This window comes from Aotus nancymaae, unplaced genomic scaffold (genome assembly GCF_030222135.1).
Source record: "Aotus nancymaae isolate 86718 unplaced genomic scaffold, 86718_ANA_hifiasm-v0.15.2.pri h1tg000051l, whole genome shotgun sequence".
Taxonomy (NCBI): Eukaryota; Metazoa; Chordata; class Mammalia; order Primates; family Aotidae; genus Aotus; species Aotus nancymaae.
The window spans coordinates 17179847-17202606 of NW_026988465.1; the positions used below are offsets into that span (position 1 = coordinate 17179847).

A 22760-nucleotide genomic window follows, 5' to 3' on the forward strand; every position below is an offset into this window, starting at 1 on the left:
AAATAAAAGTGATTTCTAAGGCCTCGTTCTGCTCGGACCCTCTGTGACTATCCATTAAGCCACAGAGGCTCACTGTGGCCACTGAGTCTTAGGGACCTTAGGGAGTCTTAGGGACCTTAGTCTTTGCTGCCAGAGTGACTGCCCATTCCGCTGGCGTACATTTGGACTCCCATTCGAGGCGACTTGGAGAGAATGTCACTGTGGAAGTTGGCCCTCCTGACACCTGCCACACATCTTCCTATTCTGCTATTTACATTTGCATCCCTGAGAGTGCTCTTTCCTAGTGAGTGGGCAGCAGTTGATCTAAATCCTAAAGCACATCTCTGAGTTAGGGTGTGGTTCTTCTGGCCTTTCAGATGGGTGCTGCCCAGCACAGCAGGCCTCAGGGATCACTGATGTTCCCCGAGGAACTTTGGTCCCTCCTGCAAAGACTCAGTGAACTGCCTTACGAGCAGGGACTCTGAAGTACTGAAATGTTGATTTCTAAGCCAGAGGCAAGGAAATGAAACTCAGGTCACAGACATTTAGTGATTTTCTTTTCCCCCAAGGTGGGGGAAGTGGTTACGGGCTTGGACTTTGGAGTTTAAAGTCTCACCAGCTGCAGGAATGCAGGCAGTCTTTTTCTAGACCCAAGCTTCCTTTTTTTTTTTTTTGACATGGAGTCTCACTGTGATGCCCAGGCTGGAGTGCCCGATCTTGGCTCACTGCAACCTCCGCTTCCCGGATTCTCCTGCCTCAGCCTCTTAAGTAGCTGGAATTACAGGTGCATGCCACCATGCCTGGCTAATTTTTGTATTTTTAGTGGAGATGGGGTTTCACCATATTAACCAGGCTGATCTCAAACTCCTGACCTCAAGTCATCCACCTGCCTCAGCCTCCCAAAGTACTGGGATTATAGGTGTGAGTCACCATGCCTGGCCCCCAAGCTTCCTCATCTTACATGGGACGGTTAATGACCTACCTCTCGGGGTTGACTGGGGAGGGGGCGGCTGAATGAGAACTAATATTGGGAATATAGACAGAGTCAGAAAGGTTAGCCCTTCTGATATGTGGTAAGCAAGGAGTAGAGTTGGGGCTGAAAACAGGTCTCCTGCCTAAATCTTGGACTAGCACACAAGTTCCGCATATAAAGGGAGTTAGAGGCATCTTTAGGTAGATAAATCTATTTTAATTGTTCCGTAAATATATTTAGAACAATTTTGGTCAGCATGGATTCGGTGCAAATTTTGTTGCAGCTTCCCCCCCCCCCTGCTTTGTTATTCTAAGCTGCCCTACAATGATATTTTTAGAAATTTCTGGGAACTCAAGACTGTCATTGCCAGGGCAGAGCCACAGCACCAGTGATTCTCCTAAGACCAGTGGTTCTCAGCTGGGGAGTGTTCTGCCCCCCGGGTGACCTTTGGCAGTGTCTGGAAACATTTTTGATTTTTGTAACTGAGGGTGGGAGATGGTACTGGCATCTAGATACTGTTAAACATCCTGTAATATGTGTGGCAGCCCCCCCACAGCAAAGAATTTTCCAGCCCAAACTGTCACGAGTGCCAAGGTTAACAAGTCGTGCTCTCAGACTGTGCCTGTCACAGGCGTTGTTTCCCCCAGCTGCAGTGTCGTATAAGCCATCTCCAGCAAGGGTACAGTCATCGTCCTCTTAACCACGGTGTCGCTTTTTGAGCTTTCAGTTACCTAAGGTCCAAAGATACTAAGTGAAAAATTCCAGAAATACACAGTTCCTACGTTTTAAACGGCACACTGTTCTGAGTAGCATCGTTAAATCCCACCTGGGACGTGAATCCTCCCCTTTATCCCATGTATTAGCTATTACACTATTCCCCAACCCCCACTCCTTACTGTATAGGAAAAAAACATAGTGTATAAAGGTTCGGTGCTATCTGAGGTTTCAGGCATCCCGTAGGAGTCTTGGAATATATCCTCCGAGGATGAGGAGAGACTACTGTATTTTGTCCTGAAAGTCTTGGACCATTTCTCAAACTAAGAGAAGGAGAAAGTTGGAGCGGAAACTGTTGGTTTCTGCATAGTTTGAGATAATGTACAATTTTGGGCCGGGCACGGTGGCTCACGTTTGTAATCCCAACACTTTGGGAGGCCAAGGTAGGCACATTGCCTGAGCTCAGGAGTTCGAGAACTGACTGGGCAACACAGTGAAATCCCGTCTCTACTAAAATACAAAAAATTAGCCAGGCGTGGTGGCGTGTGCCTGTAATACCAGCTACTCGGGAGGCTGAAGCAGGAGAATTGCTTGAACCCGAGAGGAGGAGGTCACAGTGAGCTGAGATCGTGCCACTGCACTCCAGCCTGGGCAACAGAGCGAGACTCTGTCTAAAAAAAAAAGAGAGAGATGTACAATTTTGAAATCCAGTTAAATTTTTTCAGCTGATTTCTTCTTTATGTTTCTTTTTTTTCTGTATCTTAACCCACACTGATGATTTAGCTTCTGTAAGCTAGTGCTTACAGAACACTTGCTAAACGGTGGCAAGTTATACAAATAAAATGCATACTTACTACATTTTAATTGCTCTTTTTTATGTAAATAATAATACATAGTTTTTTGTTCTTACACACTGATTCTCAAGGAAATTTTAATGTTTTATTAAATATTAAATAAAACGGCCTATTTTTTTCTTTCAAATTGAACCACCCTAGTTATGAGCCATCAGTTCTAAAATGAGTCCTCTCAGTTAAAATAGCTTGTTCTAACTAATCATGCTTTGAGTATTCTGCTGTGGTTAATCAAAGTGAAAATAGGAGTTTATATTTTAAATATGAATTCTTTTAAATTCTAATTTTGCTATTTTTCCATTCTGGAATATTAAGACAGAGTTACCAGATAAAATATACGATGCCAAGTTCAGTTTGAATTTCAGAAAAACAACGAATACCTTTTTTAGTATAAGTAGGTCCCAGGCAATAATGGGGATATAGATATTTTTAAAATTTGTTGTTTGTTCGAAATTCTAATTTAAATTGCCTAGTGCTCTGTATTTTTCTTTGCTAAATCTGATAATTCTAAAGATAGGACTCAGGGTAATTGGAAAATACCAGGAAATACCATTCATGTCTCACATCTCCCCACATAACTTTATCTTGGATGTTGTACTTTACAAAATATTAAGTAATAAATCTCAGATAGTTATTTGCCAAAAAGAAGGAAATAAATTCCTGAAGGTAATTTAGAAAATTTGTACCATAAGCACATTTGTTGGTTTTAAAGGGAAGCTTGAATAAACTGGAGTTAGTTATTCACATGATATTCAGAAGTACCGTATTTGACCTAACACCTCAGTTCCAGAGAGGAAACCTGGACGGGAAAGAAAAATCCTTTTTATGGGTTGGCTTTTAGAGATTACTTAGAACTTAAGTGAGGTGATTTTACTCTTTCTGCTTTTATTAAGTAGTAGGATTCATTTTAGCATCGAGGGCCAGTTGCAATAGAGGGACAGGTTGATTATAAAAGAATTAGGTTATCTTTGGCTGAGGCAGACAGATCACCCAAGGTCAGGAGTTCGAGACCGGCCTGGCCAACATGGCAAAACCCTGTCTGTATTAAAAACAGAAAAATTAGCTGAACGTGGTGGTGCGCACATGTAATCTTAGCTACTTGGGTGGCTGAGGCAGGAGAATCACTTGAATCGGGAGGCGGAGGTTATAGTGAGCTGAGATTGCGGCACTGCACTCCACTCTGGGCAACAGAGAGAGACCTTGTCTCAAAAAAAAGAAAAAAATTTAGATTATCTTTGGAAAATAGCAGAAAGGCCCAACCAAAATTCTCTCTTAAAACAATTCACATAAGCATGCTGAAACTGAGCATGCCAGAGGCTCACAATTCCTCAACACTTCTTGCCATGAACTAACGACACCTGAATCTACCTTGTGGGAAGCATGCAGCTGTCCCCAGATGCCAGTATCATTGCATCTCTGTGGCCCCAAAATGGATCCACTGCAGAATCTTGCTATCTTTGGTGACCTTAAAGATGTTTTTGCCTTTGGAGAAGGAACTAGCTATCACAGCAGTGATCCACTGGCTTCATACAGCACTCCATCTGCTCCCACCTCACGTCCAGTGGCCCGGTGACCTGTGAGCTGAAATTCACCTGACTTCATACAGCACTCCATCCGCTCCCACCTCATGTCCGATGGCCCAGCGGCCCGTGAGCTGAGATTCGCCTGACTTCATACACTACTCCATGTGCTCCCACCTCGCGTCCGGTGGCCCAGTGGCCCGTGAGCTAAGATTCGCCTGACTTCATACAGCACTCCACCCGCTCCCACCTCACGTCCGGTGGCCCGGTGGCCTGTGAGCTGAAATTCACCTGACTTCATACAGTACTCCATCCGCTCCCACCTCACGTCCGGTGGCCCAGTGGCCTGTGAGCTAAGATTCGCCTGACTTCATACAGCACTCCACCCGCTCCCACCTCACGTCCGGTGGCCCAGTGGCCCATGAGCTGAGATTCGCCTGACTTCATACAGCACTCCATCCGCTCCCACCTCGCGTCCGGTGGCCCAGTGACCCGTGAGCTGAGATTCGCCTGACTTCATACAGTACTCCATCCACTCCCACCTCACGTCCGGTGGCCCAGTGGCCGGTGAGCTGAGATTCGCCTGACTTCATACAGCACTCCATCCGCTCCCACCTCACGTCCAGTGGCCCGGTGGCCTGTGAGCTGAAATTCACCTGACTTCATACAGCACTCCATCCGCTCCCACCTCACATCCGGTGGCCCAGTGGCCCGTGAGCTAAGATTCGCCTGACTTCATACAGCACTCCATCCGCTCCCACCTCATGTCCAGTGGCCCAGTGGCCCGTGAGCTAAGATTCGCCTGACTTCATACAGTACTCCATCCGCTCCCCCATCACGTCCGGTGGCCCAGTGGCCTGTGAGCTGAGATTCGCCTGACTTCATACAGCACTCCATCCGCTCCCTCCTCATGTCTGGTGGCCCAGTGGCCGGTGAACTGAGATTCGCCTGACTTCATACACTACTCCATGTGCTCCCACCTTGCGTCCGGTGGCCCAGTGGCCCATGAACTGAGATTCGCCTGACTTCATACACTACTCCATGTGCTCCCACCTTGCGTCCGGTGGCCCAGTGGCCGGTGAACTGAGATTCGCCTGACTTCATACAGCACTCCACCCAATCCCACCTCACGTCTGGTGGCCCAGTGGCCGGTGAGCTGAGATTCGCCTGACTTCATACAGCACTCCATCCGCTCCCACCTCACGTCCAGTGGCCCAGTGGCCGGTGAGCTGAGATTCGCCTCCTGCTGATGCTGTCCTGCCTCAGGTGCCAGCAGCACTGCTTTCTGCTTTCTTGTCTCTGTAGGAGCAGACTGCACATATTGCAACCTGGCACTCAGAGGGGGGTTAACACCCCTGCACCACCCTCTACCCGTGGGAATGGAAGCCAGTGGATAAGTGGCCCTACTTTCTAGAAAAGCTCCAGGGGGCATTCTGGTTGCTTCTTGGGAGGCCTCAGCAGAATTAAGCCGTTGTTACCTGTAGCCATGACCACCTACACAAACTCTTCAGTAATACACCCACCTCACTCTCTCTCCACCCAAGACCACTTCCCGGGAAACTACCTGCACCCAAGTCCTTGTCTCAGCCTCTGCTTTTGGAAATACCTAAATTGAGACACCTATTCCATTCATCTGGTAGGGCTGCCGTAAGAAAATACCCCAGACTGGGTGGCTTAAACAGCAGAAATGTATTCTCTCCGTGTTCTGGACACTGGGAGTCCAAGGTGTCATCAGGGAGATTTCCTCTGAGGCGCCCCCTCAGCTCGAAGGTGGCTGCCTCTTCCCCTGGTTGTTCCTCTGTCATAAGCCAAAGACACCAGGTATCTTTTCCTTCAGATTGGATTTGGGCCTACCCCAGTGGCCTCCTTGCAACTTAATCACCTCTTTAAAGGTTCATCTCCAAATACAGCCACATTGTGAGGCACTGGGGGTTGTGACTCCAACATAGGAATTTTTTTTATTTTTTAGACAGAGTCACCCTCTGTCGCCAGGCTGGAGGGCAGTGGCACAATCTCGGCTTACTACAGCATTCAGCTCCCTGGCTCAAGCAATTCTCCTGCCTCACCCTCCTGAGTAGTTGGGATTACAGGCACGCACCACCACGCCCAGCTAATTTTTGTATTTTTAGTAGAGACGGGATTTCGTCATGTTGGCCAGGATGGTCTCGATCTCCTGACCTCATGATCCGCCCGCCTCGGCCTCCCAAAGTGCTGGGATTACAGGCGTGAGCCACCGCACCTGGCTCGAAATGGGAATGTATCAGGGACATTGAGGGGTGAGGGAATAGCTCATGGTACCTGTGAAGGAGAAAAATCCATTTTAGAATATAAGCTGCCCCAACATAATTCTTTGACCTTAAGATTGTGGCTGTTTTCACAAAACTCTTCCATCTTGTCTAGAACTTACCTCCTCTGGGGCCTTGGGGAGGGGAGTCTGTATTAAAGGAACACCATGGAGGCCAAGGTGTTCATTGCTCACCTCCTTTTAGATTCACCACGAAGTCCTTGTATTCGCTTCCTCTCTGGACGTGCTGGAGAAGACAAGGAGGGTCAGGCTGCTGCTTGCCTGAAGGTGCTCAATGTGCAAATAAACCCATTAGATGTAGGTTGGTTTGAGACAAGATATATGGCACAGACCACAGATTTTACATTCGAGGGAAACATACGGCTTCAGCGGGCTGTTTCTTGTAACGGAAGGTGTGGTCGGAGGCTTACAGCTGTGGTTGAATTAGATGAGTGATGGAACAGCTTCTGTCCTGAAATTCTCTGACTGAGAGATGAATTCTCTGACTGTGATCCGGAGTATGTGGAAATGGGATAGATGGAGGGAAGGTTACGGAAGTGAACAGGGTCTTTTCCAGGTGATGAGGCTGTTCCAGGGTGTGGTATCGCCAGGTGTGTCAGGAGTAGGGAGCACAAGGTCAGAAAGGCCTGCACTGAGCTTCTTCCTGCCTTGGGGCCTTTGCACTTGCTGTCCCATCTGCCTGGAATGGCCTTGCCTCACATCTTCATGAGACCTTGGCTCCTTGTCATCAGTTGACTCACCTGTCACTTCAGAAAAGCCCTTGCTACCATCTGGTCCACCAGTCACTCTTTATCCTGTTTTAGTGTTTTACTAACATTCGTCACCATCAGCGGTTAGACTCTTGTGTTTGCCTGGTGTCTACAAAGTGGCCTGAAACTCACTAGGTGCTCTGTGAATATTTGCTAAATGAATAAAGAACTTGAAGGAAGCTGGCAGGGTGTGGACTCGCTGAGATTAAGGGGTTTGGAAGGTTACTTAAGGCAGCCTCAGCTCCTTTCTAGTTTTTTTTTTTTTTAATTCGGACTCTATTGACTCAGTTCAATTCATACATGTGCCAAGTGTCTATCTGTGTCATACATTATGCTAGTTTGAGCTCAGGAATCAAATGAATTAAACCTTAAGGAGATCATAGAGTAGTTCTGTAGCCCAGGTTGTTAATGTGGGTCCCTGGATAGAATTCTAGATATTACTTTATTTTTTTATTACTACCCTCTAACTGAAATTTAGCATTTTCTTCTAGTATGAATGTTGGCAATAAACCGCAGTAGAACTGGCGGTATGTTTGACTGTCACCCATAGAAATAGATATTTTCATATCACATTACACATGTTGCAGCTGTCTTGAAATATTGTTTATGCTCATCATGACTTTGAAATTACAGTAATTTTTGACCTGCTGCTGGATCTTTTTATTTAATGCACTAACACAGAAAACATAGATTACTGTATGATAAATTGCTTTTCACTATTTTGAATAGCTGTATTTCAATCAAAGTGTTTCCTTTGTAATCCTATATATATATATTTTAAGGCATAAAAATCACTAGTCTGAGAAAAGGGGTCCAATAGACTTCATCAGGAGGCCAGAGGAGGAGTCTATGGCATGAAAACATGAGTTCTGGTGGAATTACGTAAAAAAAGAAGTCCTATCACTTGTTAAAATCGTGTTAATGAAGATTCCTATCAAACGTGGACCCCCATCTTCTGCTCTGAGTTTACTGCTTCCCTGTGAATCTTCTCCCCACTTTTGTTAATTTCGGGATGGAAGTTTGCGAGGGGTTCTTTTCTCATAGGTTGGTTGGAAGTGGTGCTCACCTTATCAGGACTGTAAGAGGATATTGCAAGCTTTGATGATTGAGCAGAAAAATCTTTGGACAGCTGGTCAGAACAAGCTTGTCCTGCCTTGTGGGAGCGACAGAGTTTTCCAAATGATCTTTTGGTTAAGACCTTAATTAAAAACAGCCTAAATTCACTTGTAGCAAGAATGTATTAAAGGAAAACAACCATGAGCAAATCCATGTTGTGGTATAAAAAAGGAAGCACCATCGTGGAAGTCAGAGGCTTGAATTCTGGTGAACTTAACACGAAGGAGCAAGAAACTTTAGACTGGTTACTTCACCAGTTTGCGATCTCTATAACTAGGGGTAAATTGATCTCTAAGACCTAAGAATCTGTGGACTTAAAGACACTGATTTGTGGCATAATTAGATGTAGTTGAAACTGGAATATCAAGGTGTCAGAAGAAAAATGTACGGTAATACACCTCAATTTCTTTTCTCCTATGCCACTTAAATCAAGTTCTAAATGTATCAGTGGATTTTTCATTATTTCCAAAAATATTCTGCTTGCTCTTTCTCTATAAACTATAGAGAGAAACCCAGGTTTCTCCTCAGATGCCTTATTAAGTTTAATTGTTGTATAGTACAGCTTTGCTTCTTTGTTTCATTTAGGACCAGAAGGGGTCCAGGAAGGTGATTATCCCTTCCCTGCCCTGACACCCCTATTCACTGCTGCAAGCTTTATAATGCCTGTGGTCACTCTTGGTAGCAGTGAGCACTGAAGACCCCACCATGGGTAACACTAAACAGAATCAGGCTTCTGTTCATCAGAATGAACAAAGGCACATGCATAGAATGAGAGCATGGCAGATGGAGAGGGGTGGGGAGCCTAGAGGGTGACTGGCTCAGGCCTCAGCAGTGGAGAGGAGGGTACAGGAGCATGGCGCCAGAGCCAACACACTTGGGACCAGCCGTGGATGCTCTACACAGCACCCATTTGTAAATGAGTGTGGCCCTGGGCAGGTGAGGTCCTACTGGATTATTTAAGAATATTTTCGGATGAGCTGTATTTGTTCTTCCCAGCAACAGCTCTTTGAAGTAGTTTAGTGGTATATCCATTTTACAGTCAGCTCTTCAGACTCAGGTTTGGTGATCACATGCCCCAAGTCTCCAATTCCTGGGCTCAAGCAGTCCTCCCTCCTTGGCTTCCTAAAGTGCTGGGATTGCAGGCATGAGCCGCTGCACTTGGTCGATGTGCCCCAAGTCATGTAAAAAATGAATAGACAATGCAGAATATACGGGAGACTAACATATTGCTGGGCCTTCTGATTTGCTAGTGAGACTGGAACACTTTAACATAATAAAAGTTATAGCCGGTTACCAAGCCAACTTTATAACTTTGAAAGAGAGGGAACAATAAGCATTATTAAAATTCACTGAATTGCTGAACACCATAATTAAAGGGATTCTGGAGGTAAGAAAAATGTGCTCCTTTTGTTGTGATATAACAATAATAAACATTATTGTTACTATTATTACAGCCCTTTTCTTGCCTTCTTTTTTTGTCCCTATCAACCTTCCCTGGGAGAAAGAGAACTTTTCCAGACTAAGATTATACATTAAAGGATTGTCTTTTTTTTATTTTCAAGACGGAGTCTCACTCTGTTGCCCAGGCTGGAGTGCAGTGGTTCCATCTCAGCTCACTGCAACTCTGCCTCCCAGATTCAAGCGATTCTTCTGCTGCAGCCTCCTGAGTAGCTGGGATTCCAGGCACATATCACCATGCCCAACTAAGTTTTGTATTTTTAGTAGAGACGGAGTTTCACCAGGTTGACCAGGTTGGTCTCAAACTCCTGACTTCAAGTGATCCGCCCGCCTCGACCTCCCAAAGTGCTAGGACCACAGGCGTGAGCCACTGTGCCTGGCCTAAAGAATTGTCTTTATGATAAGGAAATGTTTGACTTTAGTACATTTATGGTAAAATCAAGGGCCACACATAAAATACACTAACACTAATGATAGTTGGTGAGCTAAAAAAAAAAAAAAAAAAAAAAAATCACAGTAACGTTTTATGATGTTTTAAGAAAGTTCATGAATTTCTGTTGGGCCGCATTCGAAGCTGTCCTGGTCACGTGCAGCCCATGGGCCAGGGGTTGGAGAAGCTAGTTCTAGATGTTCTTCCTTCTGTCTCTGTATGTTAGATGCTTTCCCACATTAGCAGTCCTTTTCCCCTGTCTCTTAAAATGACCAAGTGGGACCAAGAAAGCATAAAGGCAACAAGAACACGCTGACTGGGATTGAAGCCCTTGAATTCCAGTACGTTTCTGATATGGACTTCTACTAAAGCATAATGGTTAATTCCATTTAAGGAGAGGGAACATCTTTCATACTTTTTAAAACATCAGGCCAGGTGCAGAGGCTCATACCTGTAATCCCCATGCTTCGGGAGGCTGAGGTGTGAGGATCCCCTGAAGCCAGGAGTTTGAAACCAGCCTGGGCAACACTATGAGACCCCATCTCCAGGAAACCGTTAAAAATTAGCCAGGGGTGGTGGCATGTACCTGTAATCCCAGCTCTTTGGGAGGCTGAAGTAGGAGGATCCCTTGAGCCCAGGAGTTCAAGGCTGCAGTGGCTGCAGTAAGCTATGATTGTGCTGCTGCACTCCAGCTTGGGTTCAGTGAGACCCAGTGTCTTAAAAATTTAAAGGCATTATTCCCAGTTGGAATGTACTACTGAGAAATAGAAGTCCTCCGGTTGAACGTAGCTTATAAGAAACTGTAAAACAGACATTGTCAACTACACGTCATTGCTAATTTGATCAAAATACAAAATTTGATAGCTTTGAAATAGCATCAATTCAAAAGAAGTAGTTTTTGTTTCTTGATCCGGGGCAAGGCTGTTATTCTGGTTTCAATACCCTTTATCCATGTGAAGAGCATCAAAACTGGCAGGTGCCAATCAAGTTTGGAAATGGAACTGAGCAGCATAGTAACCTGTAGAAAATATTTAATAATTCTAAAACTGTTTGTCCTGTAGTGTTTACATATTGTTTTTCTGTTTAATTTGGGCAAAAGTTGGTAAAACGTATTTTAGAACCTTATTTTCATGTAGTTAAGGAGAGCAGAGAGCCACTGGCTTGGAGAAACTCGTATTATCCAGAGAAGAAGGAAAAGGGACACTTGTCATTCTGAGTTCACGGGAACATGAGAAACTGAACCCTCTTAGGTTGATCATCAGCCTGATGTGAAGGGACTTGAGAGACTTGCTAATCTATTCTTTCCATTAACTGGTTAGGAAGCCGAGTACAAGAGAAATCCCCTGCCCAGGGCCTGGCAGAACTGATGCGGAGAGAGTGGCCTTCATGGCTACCACCTTCTCATAAAGTCTGTGCTCTCCAGCTGTGGTTGGCGATAAGATTTATTTAATGACATGTGTGACTCTAAGACTATTTGTGATGGCAGACACCACAGATTTGACTGGGTAATGTGATATTTGTTATTTGCTTTAAGTTAACTTTAGCCTTTAGCACGGCGTGATGGAAAGGGCACCAAACTTGTGATCCAGAAGACTTGGGTTCAAGTTTCAGATTTGCATTAGTTTTGCTTCTGCAAATCTGAGGACCCTGTTTTCTTAATCCATGAAATGGGAATAATAATACTTACCCAATTTACCTTACACAGTTGTGAGGATTAATTGTAGTGCGCTTTGTAAAAGTATAAAGTGCTATATAAACATAAAGGGGTTAAGTCACATCTTTGATGACAGGCTAAAAAGACATGCTTGTTTCAAATTTTGGATCCTCCAATTTGCAGACTCAACACATTCTCTTTCTCTTATTTTTACTCTATTTTTCCCCCTTTAGATTTCTTTCTGTTAGGAGTTAAAATATCTCTCTTCATCTGGGCTTTGTCTCAAGGTGTATAAACTTGAAGCATTACCTCCAGGGCAGTTTGTCAGTGTCTTTGCATATCTGAAATTTTTAGTACTGTGTTCAGTATATGAAACCTGCATCCTTGGCTGGGCACGGTGGGTCATGCCTGTAATCCCAGCACTTTGGGAGGCTGAGGTGGGCAGATCACGAGATCAGGAGATCGAGACCATCCTGGCTAACACAGTGAAACCCCATCTCTACTAAAATAAAAAAAAATTAGCCAGGCCTGGTGGCACACGCCTGTAGTCCCAGCTACTCGGAAGGCTGAGGCAGGAGAATCACTTGAACTGGGGAGGCAGAGGTTGCAGTGATCCGAGATTGCACCACTGCACTTCATCCTGGCTGGCAGAGTGAGACTGGGTCTCAAAATAACAAACAAACAAAGAAAGCTGCATCCTATGTGAGATCATAGGACATTTAAACAGATGTTCAAATTTCTGTTGGGAAAATCCAGGCACATTCCTTGCTAGAGATGAAGCACTGAAGACAGTACAATCACCACCTTAAAACAAACCACCCAAGCACAGCTTTGACTGCACAGATTGGAAGGGAATTTGGTAATTACACTTTTTAGTTCTTCTGTGGATATAACCAATCTGGGCAATTTGGGCACCAGAGTGGATTTTTAGACATGAATTATCTGGTTAAGTTAGCCAGATCATTGCCAGCTGTCTCCCATGCTTTCTGCTCTGGAGACCCCAGCCTGAGTAATTGTCTTCTGTTTACTCATGCAAGCAAGTTCCTGGTTTCCATTTTCAAACAAAAACTAACTGCATGTTAGAATGGTATTTTAATTGAGCTATTTTTGTTGCTGATTCAGAGATTCCCCCACCCTTTGCCAAAGGAGTTGCCCAGATCAGAACCCGTTAATTTAGTTGATTTGGGGGGTTCCCTTGTTGACTTTGAGGAAGACATAAATATTATAATAGAGATTTAGAAGTTGATGGTATGAGGTTTTCCGAAACATTCAAAACTTATGTCTAATTTGGACGAAACATTTTTCTACTAATTTTCCTAACTAAATGGAAACTCCAGCTGTATAAATAATGATTTTTGTTTGAAAATATTTCTTCTCTTGATTTTAGAACCATCGAGGGAATTAAATTATAAGTAAGTAGCAAGAGAGAACAACTTTGTCAATGTGAAACAGAATGCAAAATTAATCACATTTTGAACTGAGTTCCAGAATGTGAAGCAGCTCTTTAGCATGGGTTGCTGAAGCAAGCTGCTCTTCAGGGAGGAGGAGGAGGAGGCTTACTGAGATGTTTTGTTTGTTTCTTTTTTTTTTATTTATTGGTGTATTTGCCATTTCTCTGTTAGATCTGATTTTAATACTGCACGTCTTTCCACTGATGAGAAGTGCAGTGACATGTCCCTCTGCAACCATCATTTTCCTCCCATTTTTTCTTTTCTTTTCTTCCTTTTTTTTTTTTTTTTTTTTTTGAGACAGTCTTACTGTGTTGCCAGGCGCCAGGCTGGAGTACAGTGGCGCCATCTCGGCTCACTACAACCTCCGACTCCCCGGTTCAAGCAATTCTCCTGAGTAGCTGGGGCTACAGGCACAAGCCACCACACCCAGCTAATTTTTGCATTTTAGTAGAGACGGGGTTTCACTTTGTTGGCCAGGATGGTCTTGATCTCTTGACGTCGCGATCCGCCCACCTTAGCCTCACAAAGTGCTAGGATTACAGGCATGAGCCACCGCCCCCGACCTTCTTTTCTTTTTTTTTAAAGAGTCGGGATCTCACTCTGTCGCCCAGTCTGGAATACAGTGGCCCGATCATAGCTCACTGCAGTCTCAAACTCTTGAGTTCAAGTGATCCTCCCACCTCAGCTTCCTGAGTAACTAGGACTAGGTGCATGCCACCAACGCCTTGCTAATTTTTACAATTTCTTTGTAGAGAGGGGTCTCACTCTGTTGCCCAGGCTGGTCGGAAACTCCTGGGCTCAAGGGATCCTCCTGCCTCGGCCTCCCAGAGCATTGGGATTATAAGCATGAGCCACTGTGCCTGGCCCTCCTCCAAGTTTTTCTTAAGAAAAGAGAGAATTCATACTTCATTTACCTGACACTCCTCATCCCATTTAAGTGAATATAATGGAAATATGTAAATTTATGACCAGTATTGGTCCCTTTCTTACTGTAGGTTTGAGTTTTGATTGTAAACTTTGATGGAGAAAGCAATGGCGCCTCAACCCAGCCTGGGTGCTCTGCCAGTACTGCCTCGTCTGTTGCAGCGAAACGTCCTTAGCAGACATTACATCGTCTCTGGCCCTCTGTCATACTGTCTTGCACTCCATTGATTACATATCAAGGATTTACCATGTGGTGGAACAATTGGTTTCATCACATATTTTGAACTCTTATTTAAGGGAGTTGTTTTCATTATATTCTTCATTCCACAAATACTTAACCAAGGCATTTTTTTGCCACAGGTACATGACTTCCAAAAAAAATCCTAACAGTAGTTATCCAAAAAAATTAAAATAGTTTAGTAGTGTCCATGTCGTCTTACTTTAAACACTCACTTTTCTAGAATGTTCCAAAGGAACAAATGGCTGTGGTGACTTTTAACCTTAGTCCCAGCCTACTTCCAGCTAAGGCAGTTCTCACTGCAGATATAGGTATTCATTGGTCCGAAGAAAGAGAGAGGAAAACTTGGCTCCTGAGTATTTAGTGAGTGATTCACAATTCTGTACATGGGAGGCTTGGCTTTTTCTCTGTCTCTCAGGCTGCTTGGTAGGAAGTCAATGATACCAGTAGAAAAAGGCTGTTTTGGGCCGGGCACGGTGGCTCACGCCTGTAATCCCAGCACTTTGGGAGACCGAGGCGGGTGGATCACGAGGTCAAGAGATCGAGACCATCCTGGCCAACATGGTGAAACCCCGTCTCTACTAAAAATACAAAAAATTAGCTGGGCACGGTGGCGCGTGCCTGTAATTCCAGCTACTCAGGAGGCTGAGGCAGGAGAATTGCCTGAACCCAGGAGGCGGAGGTTGCAGTGAGCCAAGATCGCACCATTGCACTCCAGCCTGGGTAACAAGAGCAAAACTCCATCTCAAAAAAAAAAAAAAAAAAAAAAAAGGCTGTTTTTCTTTTTGAGACAGAGTCTTGCTCTGTCACCAAGCTGGAGTGCAGTGGCGCGATCTCGGCTCACTGCAACCTCCGCCTCCTGGGTTCAAGTGATTCTTCTGCCTCAGCCTCCTGAGTAGCTGGGACCACAGGTGCGTGGTATTTTTTTAGTAGAGACGGGATTTCACCGTGTTGGCCAGGATGGTCTCGATCTCTTGACCTCGTGATCCGCCCACCTTGGCCTCCCAAAGTGCTGGAATTACAGGCTTGAGCCACCGCGCCGGGCCCCAAGGCTGTTTTTCTTACTTGGGGTTTGGTCTGCTCTCTGCAACCCACTAGAGAAACTGAAGTTTTCTTTCCATAACAATCTGAAGTGTTGATAGTTACCATCTCTGTGAAAGCTCGTTAAAAATGACTTATTTTCTTTTTGAAGGAGAGGTCTCCTGCTGGAGCTAGCAGTGGAATATCAGGACCAAGGATCATAAGCCTCTTGCTGTTAACTCTGGTTTCCAGATTTAGTTGAGCCTACTTCTGCCAGAAGTAAATTTAGTGGGCATCTTGAATGGAAAAATGAACAGATGGTCAAAGAGAGAGAAAAGGGTCGGGGTAGGGGTGAGAATACCCCCAAAATCCAGTGTAGTAGGTAAGGGAAGGCCCTGCAGGGGTGAGGGCATCCAAAACACACAATTTAGGGTTTGAACCATTTTTAGGTGTATGATTCAGTAGCATCAGCTACATTCACAGTGTCACGCAGCCACCATCCATGTCCAGAGTTCTCTCGCCATCTGTAACCGAAAATCTACCATTGAACAATAACCCCCCTCCCATCCCTCCAGTCACTGGTAAGCTCTATTCTACTTTCTGTCTGTATGATCTTGACTACTCTAGATACTTCACATAAATGGGATCATAAAATACTCGTCCTTCTCTATCTGCCTTATTTCACTTAGCACAATGTCTTCAAGTTTCATTCATATTGTAGCATGTATCAAAATCTGATTCTTTTTCCATCTGAATGATATTCCATGGCATGTATAAGGCCCCATTTTGTTTATCTTTTCATTCATCAGTAGACATTGGAGTTGTTTCCATCTCTTTTTTTTTTTTTTTTTGGCTGAAAATTCCAACAACCATCTTTTGGCTATCATGAATAATGCTGCAGTGAGCTTTGATGTGTGAGAGTATCTTCTGTTTGAGGCTCTTTTTTCAATTCCTTTGGGTATATACCCAAAAGTGGAATTGCTGGTCATATGATAACTGTGTTTAACTTGTGTTTTTCGTTTGTTTGTTTGTTTTTGAGACAGATTCTTGCTCTGTTGCCCAGGCTGGAGTGTAGTGGCATGATCTCGGCTCACTGCAACCTCCACCTCCCAGGTTCAAGCGATTCTCCTGCCTCAGCCTCCTGAGTAGCTGAGATCCCGCCCAGCTAATTTTTTTTTCTATTTTTGGTAGAGACTGGGTTTCACCATGTTGGCCAGGCTGGTCTTGAACCCTTGACCTCAAGTGATCCACTGCCTCGGCCTCCCAAAGTGCTGGGATTATAGGCGTGAGCCACTGTACCTGGCCATATGTTTAACTTTTTGAGGAACTATCAAACTGTTTTCCACAGCAGGTGCCCCATCTTACAATCCAACTAGCCCTGCCCAAGGGAGTGGGGGCGAATCCTTGCTTTGACCCATCTGCATGTCACCCAATTCTAATTTGCTAACCAGGCCTCATCCTCATTCATCATTGGGTCGCCTATAATTGCTTTTGCTCTTTGCTGAATCTGCCTGCCCCTCAGTGTTGGCTTTGGCTGGGGAAAGGAGCATATTTGCTTTGCTACTGACCTGGTTGGACATGTATGCCAGCCTGTTTATGAGGTGCTTTCTCTGGCTGAGGGAGTCAGGGGGTGTGTGACTGTATTCTTCAGTGTAAAGGTGAGTCAGCACAGCAAAGTGTGCTTACCCTGCCTCTCCAGAAACAATCTGCCTTTGAGTCTTTTCATTCTCCTACTAACCATCTTCTTAATAGCTGTGGCTTCATCTAAATGAAAAATTTATCTTGTGCTGCTTACCCAAAGGAGAGGCTCCTCACATGTCAGATATTATTTCACCAATTATCTCAGTAACTTCTGTACTTTTTATTCCTGATAGCAAAGTTTAGAATGATGCAGGTTTTCACAACATGCAGTGTTCTACGCATTTTTATCCTTATGTAGTTATAAGAAACAAAGAAGTATTTAAAATACTTTTAATACCTTCAATTTGATATGCTGTTGTGTGTATGTTTATATCTGGACACTGTTCTTTTCACTGATCAGTATAGACAAAACCTTTAGAGGACAGTTAAGTTTCTCCAGTAATCATGTTTAAGATATCTCAGGCCAGGCGCAGTGGCTCATGCCTGCAATCCCAGTACTTTGGGAGGCCGAGGCAAGTGTATCACCTAAGGTCAGGAGTTCGAGACCAGCCTGGACAACATGGTGAAACCCCGTCTCTACTAAAAATACAAAAATTAGCCAGACATGGTGGAGGGCGCCTGTAATCCCAGCTATGTGGCAGACTGAGGCAGGAGAATCGCTTGAACCCAGGAGGCAAAGGTTGCAGTGAGCTGAGATCACGCCATTGCACTCCAGCCTGGGTGACAAGAGCAAACTGTCTCAAAAAAAAAAACAAAAAACTCAAATCTGTTTTTTAAATTTAACCTTTGAAACATTTGTGTAACACAGGTGGCTCATGGGCACCACCATCTTCCTTTGGCGGATAAGGAAACAAGCCTGTCTGTCAACACAGAAAGCTGGGTCTGCTCAAGAATTGCTGTGGGGTGCAGCGGCCCCGCCTCCGTGTCTGTGGACCAGCCCTTCTCACAGTCCGTGGCTGCTTCTCTTGGCTCTATTCTCTTTCTCTTCATGGAATTTTTCTGTGGGGTCTGCATATAATGATTCTGCATTCCAACATCTAACTTCCCTGTGGCTTCCTGGTTACAAAAGACAGTTTGTTGACCTGAAATCCCCAGTTTGGGATTGTTAATAACATTTGTTTTGTAGCCTGTAGTGCTTCAGATACTGTCTCAGCCTGTGTGAATTCTGGTAGCATTATTGCCTTATAGAAATTATTTGACAGGCTGGATGCAGTGGCTCATACCCATAATCCCAGTGCTTTGGGAGGCCAAGGTAGGCTGATCAGTTGAGCCCAAGAGTTTGAGATCAGCCTGGACAACATAGCCAGACCCCCATCCCTACAAAAAATTAACGGGGCATGGTGGTGCACACCTGTAGTCCTAGATACTCGGGAGGCTGAGGCTAGAGAATCACTTGAGCACAAGAGTTCCAGGTTACAGTGAGCTGTGATCAAAACACTGACTCTAGTCTGGGTGACAGAGTGAGACCCCATCTCTAAAAAGAGCAATGCTAGGGGCAAGAAAGTCTGTCTTTTTTTTTTATGCTGGTATTCCCATTCTGCCCCCCAGTTTGTCTTCACCCCTTTCAAGCTTAGTGCTCTGTGATGGCCCTAACATTTGTTTAGTCTAAAGGAAAGAAAAAATTATTTGAGAGTTAATCTGTGTGTGTATTGCAAGCCTTCCATCAAATTATAAGTTAACTTTTGTATTTTATTTATTTTATCATAATTTCCTATCAAGTACTTTACATACTTTATAGTTTTTAAAATGACAGAGGCTGGGCTCAGTGACTTACCCCTGTAATCCTAGCACCTTAAGAGGCCAAGGTGGGAGGATCACTTAAGCCCAGTAGTTGAAGACCAGGCTGGGCAACATAGTGAAACCTGGTCTCTACAAAAAAAATTAGCCAGGCACGGTGGTGTGTGCCCGTGTTCCTAGCTACTGGGAATGCTGAGGTGGGAAGATCACTTGAGCCCAGGAGACAGAGGGTGCAGTGAGCCACGTTCATGTAGCCTGGATGACAGAGCGCAACCTTGTCTTGAAAAATAAAAATACAATGAAATAATAGAATGCCCTTCCCATCCAGATTGTAAGGCTTTTATATGTTAGCGTCCCCGTGGTGCATTGTATGTTGTAGGTACACACCCCTGTTTATTACATGTTATGGTGTTTTTAGGCAGTGAGGATTTTAATATTAGCTACTCATGATTCTTAACAACTTCAGTCTTTATGAAATAAACTTTATTCTAATCCCTCAGTTCCATTTTTAAGTGCAGCTACAGTTGACACCTTAGACAAATGAAGGGTTTGTCTACATCTTAGTTTATTCCTTCAGAAAACAACACCTAGGATCTAATATGATCTCTCGTGGGCCCTCAAAAACTACCCGTCTTTTTTAGAAAGTCTAGTTGTGGGTGTGTTTCTCTTTATTCCATTGTGTCTGCCTGCCTTGTTACTGCTGTATCTGGAAGAAAATGCAGAAAATTAGCATGGCTCCTTTCCTTGCTGTTTTGTATAACCTTTATGTCCTCACCCATAAGCAAGATCCTTGGAAATGAAATGTTATGTCAAAAAACAGACCAGAAAAAAAAAAAAAGACCACAACAACAGAAAACACATTTTCTTAACTGTTCAATTCAAGGGTTTGTGACTAGGTCTTGGAAAATGTTGTATGTCAACCCAAAGGTCTTGGGAAGTCCCCCTGAGTCATGAATGGGTGTGGTAGGACTGGGACGCGGACCTCTGGGCTTTGGTTCTGATGCTAGCTTCTCTGAGGGCAGCAGTCATGCTGGGGACAGCTGTTTTGTCCATTTATCCCTAGGCCTTGCCCTGTCCCTGACATATAGTAGATGCTCAATATATGTCTTTTGAACTGAACTGCATTGGCCTGGCCATGGCTTGAGTGCTTGGACTAATAGCAAGCTGAGTGTCAAGTTCCTCCTCAATTGGGCTGGGGAGTCAGGAGCAGGTCATGGTGAGTTGGTCCTTTTGTGTAGGAATCCCTGGTGGCAGTAGTGCCTTGTACTTAAAAATAGAATACTACCAACATCATCTTCCTTCCCAGGATGACAAGGCATTGAGAAAATTAGAAAATTCTCCATTTTCTTTTTTTTTTTTGAGATGGAGTCCCACTCTGTCCTCCAGACTGAAGTGCAGTGGCACAATCTTGGCTCACTGCACCCTCCGCATCCTGGGTTCAAGCAATTCTCTTGCCTCAGCCTCCTGAGTAGCTGGGATCACAGTCTTGCACCACCACACGCAGCTGTTTTTTTCTATTTTTAGTAGAGACGGTGTTTCATCCTGTTGGTCAAGCTGGTCTCGAACTCCTGACCTCGTGATCTGCCCACCTCGACCTCCAAAAGTGCTGGGGTTACAGGCATGAACCACCGCGCCCGACCTCTCCATTTTCTAAGACATGCATTTTTTCATTTGTATATTTTATTTTAGCCTTGATCTCCCTCTACATTTGTTTATAAAACAGTGGTACATCTTAAAATCACTTGCTTCTTAGAACTGAGGAATTTGTTTTCTCATCACTCTGAAAGGCAGTTTAGCACAGTACAGTAAGTCCTGACTCCATAGGTTCTCGAAAACCAGTTTTAAATGATGTATAATGAAACCAATTTGACCACAGGCTAATTGATAAAAATAAGACTTAAGTTCCTACCAAAATACTTACGATATTAAGCATTGAAATAAAGGTAAGCCATACATACATTTAAGAAAGATTGGCAGAGTGCGGTGGCTCACGCCTGTAATCCCAGCACTTTGGGAGGCCAAGCTGGGTGGATCAAGAGATCGAGACCATCTGGCCAACATGGTGAAACCCCGTCTCTATTAGCAAAAAATACCAAAATTAGCTGGGCATGGTGGTGTGCCTGTAGTCCCAGCTACTCGGGAGGCTGAGTCAGGAGAGTGGCTTGAACCCAGGAGGTGGAGGTTGCAGTGAGCCGAGATCACACCAGTGCACTCCAGCCTGGGCAACAGAGCGAGACTCCGTATCAAAAAGAAAAAAAAAGATTAATTGAAAAGCAAGTAAGATTATTATTTAATCATTTATTCCAGCTTAGGATTTCTGATGGATAGAGCCTGTCCCAACAGCTCAGGGTGTGAGGCAGGGCAGCAGCACTGAACAGGATGCCATCCCATCAGAGGGCACATTCGTACACAGCCTCAGTCACTCAGACTGGGGCACGTCCCATCCCAGGGCACATTTGTACACAGCCTCGGTCACTCAGACCGGGGCACGTCCCATCCCAGGGCACATTCGTACACAGCCTCGGTCACTCAGACCGGGGCACGTCCCATCCCAGGGCACATTCGTACACAGCCTCGGTCACTCAGACCGGGGCACGTCCCATCCCAGGACACATTCGTACACAGCCTCGGTCACTCAGACCGGGGCACGTCCCATCCTAGGGCACATTTGTACACAGCCTTGGTCACTCAGACTGGGGCACGTCCCATCCCAGGGCATGTCCCATCCCAGGGCACATTCGTACACAGCCTCGGTCACTCAGACTGGGGCACGTCCCATCCCAGGACACATTCGTACACAGCCTCGGTCACTCAGACCGGGGCACGTCCCATCCTAGGGCACATTCGTACACAGCCTTGGTCACTCAGACTGGGGCACGTCCCATCCCAGGGCACGTCCCATCCCAGGGCACATTCGTACACAGCCTCAGTCACTCAGACCGGGGCACGTCTCATCCCAGGACACATTCATACACAGCCTCGGTCACTCAGACCGGGGCACGTCTCATCCCAGGGCACATTCATACACAGCCTCGGTCACTCAGACCGGGGCACGTCCCATCCCAGGACACATTCGTACACAGCCTCAGTCACTCAGACCGGGGCACGTCTCATCCCAGGACACATTTGTACACAGCCTCAGTCACTCAGACTGTAGATACACCACTTCACCCCATGTGCACAGCCTTGGGGTGTGAGAGTAAACCTGAGGACCCAGAGAAAACCCACACGGACATGGTGGAAACCTGGAAACTCTACAGATAGTGGCCATGAGCAAGAATCCATTTTTTTCCTCATCAATGTTATAACAAAATGACATTGATGAAATGCTATTCAAAGACCTGCTATAGTTACAAATTGGTTATTAGACCGGTTCAGGTCTCTACCTTGCCAGTTGCTAGCCGACGTTAAGTTTCTCATCTGCGACTTAAAAATCCAGGAATGATAAAATGATACTGTTTAGCAGAGTCCGTACAATTAGCTATAGTTGTTCTCATGAAATTATTTCACCCGAAGTTTAGGGATTTATCCTGGAAGGCAGTAGGAGTGCCTACTCACCACATATGGGCGTTGTTCTATCATACCGCAGGTAGCACTTAAGGTTGGAATCATTGCTGACCCCAACGTAAAATGCCTCTTTCTGGACAAGGAAATGGAGAGTGAATCCTTTGTAATTCCCCCCGTGTTGTTTATTTCTTTGAAGACATAGTCTTGCTGTGTCACCCAGGCTGGAGCTGGAGTGCAGTGGCCCAATCTTGGCTCACTGCAACCTCTGCCTCCGAGGTTCAAGCAATTCTGCTGCCTCAGCCTCCCAAGTAGCTGGGACCATAAGCGTGCGCTGCTACACCTGGCTAATCTTTGTAATTTTCGTAGAGACAAGGTTTCACCATGTTGGCCAGGCTGGCCTCAACTCCTGGACTCCAGTGGTCTGCCTGCGTCAGCCTCTCAAAATGTCAGGATTACAGGCGTGAACCACCACGCCCAGCCCTCTGTATTTTTG

At 45.1% G+C, this 22760-nt stretch overlaps 1 protein-coding gene across 3 annotated transcripts in view; it reads left to right on the forward strand.

Annotated features, from left to right (window-relative positions):
* The window catches only part of E2F3 (E2F transcription factor 3), a 95998-nt gene that overhangs the window by 26396 nt on the left and 46842 nt on the right, over window positions 1–22760 (forward strand). The window lies entirely within an intron of this gene.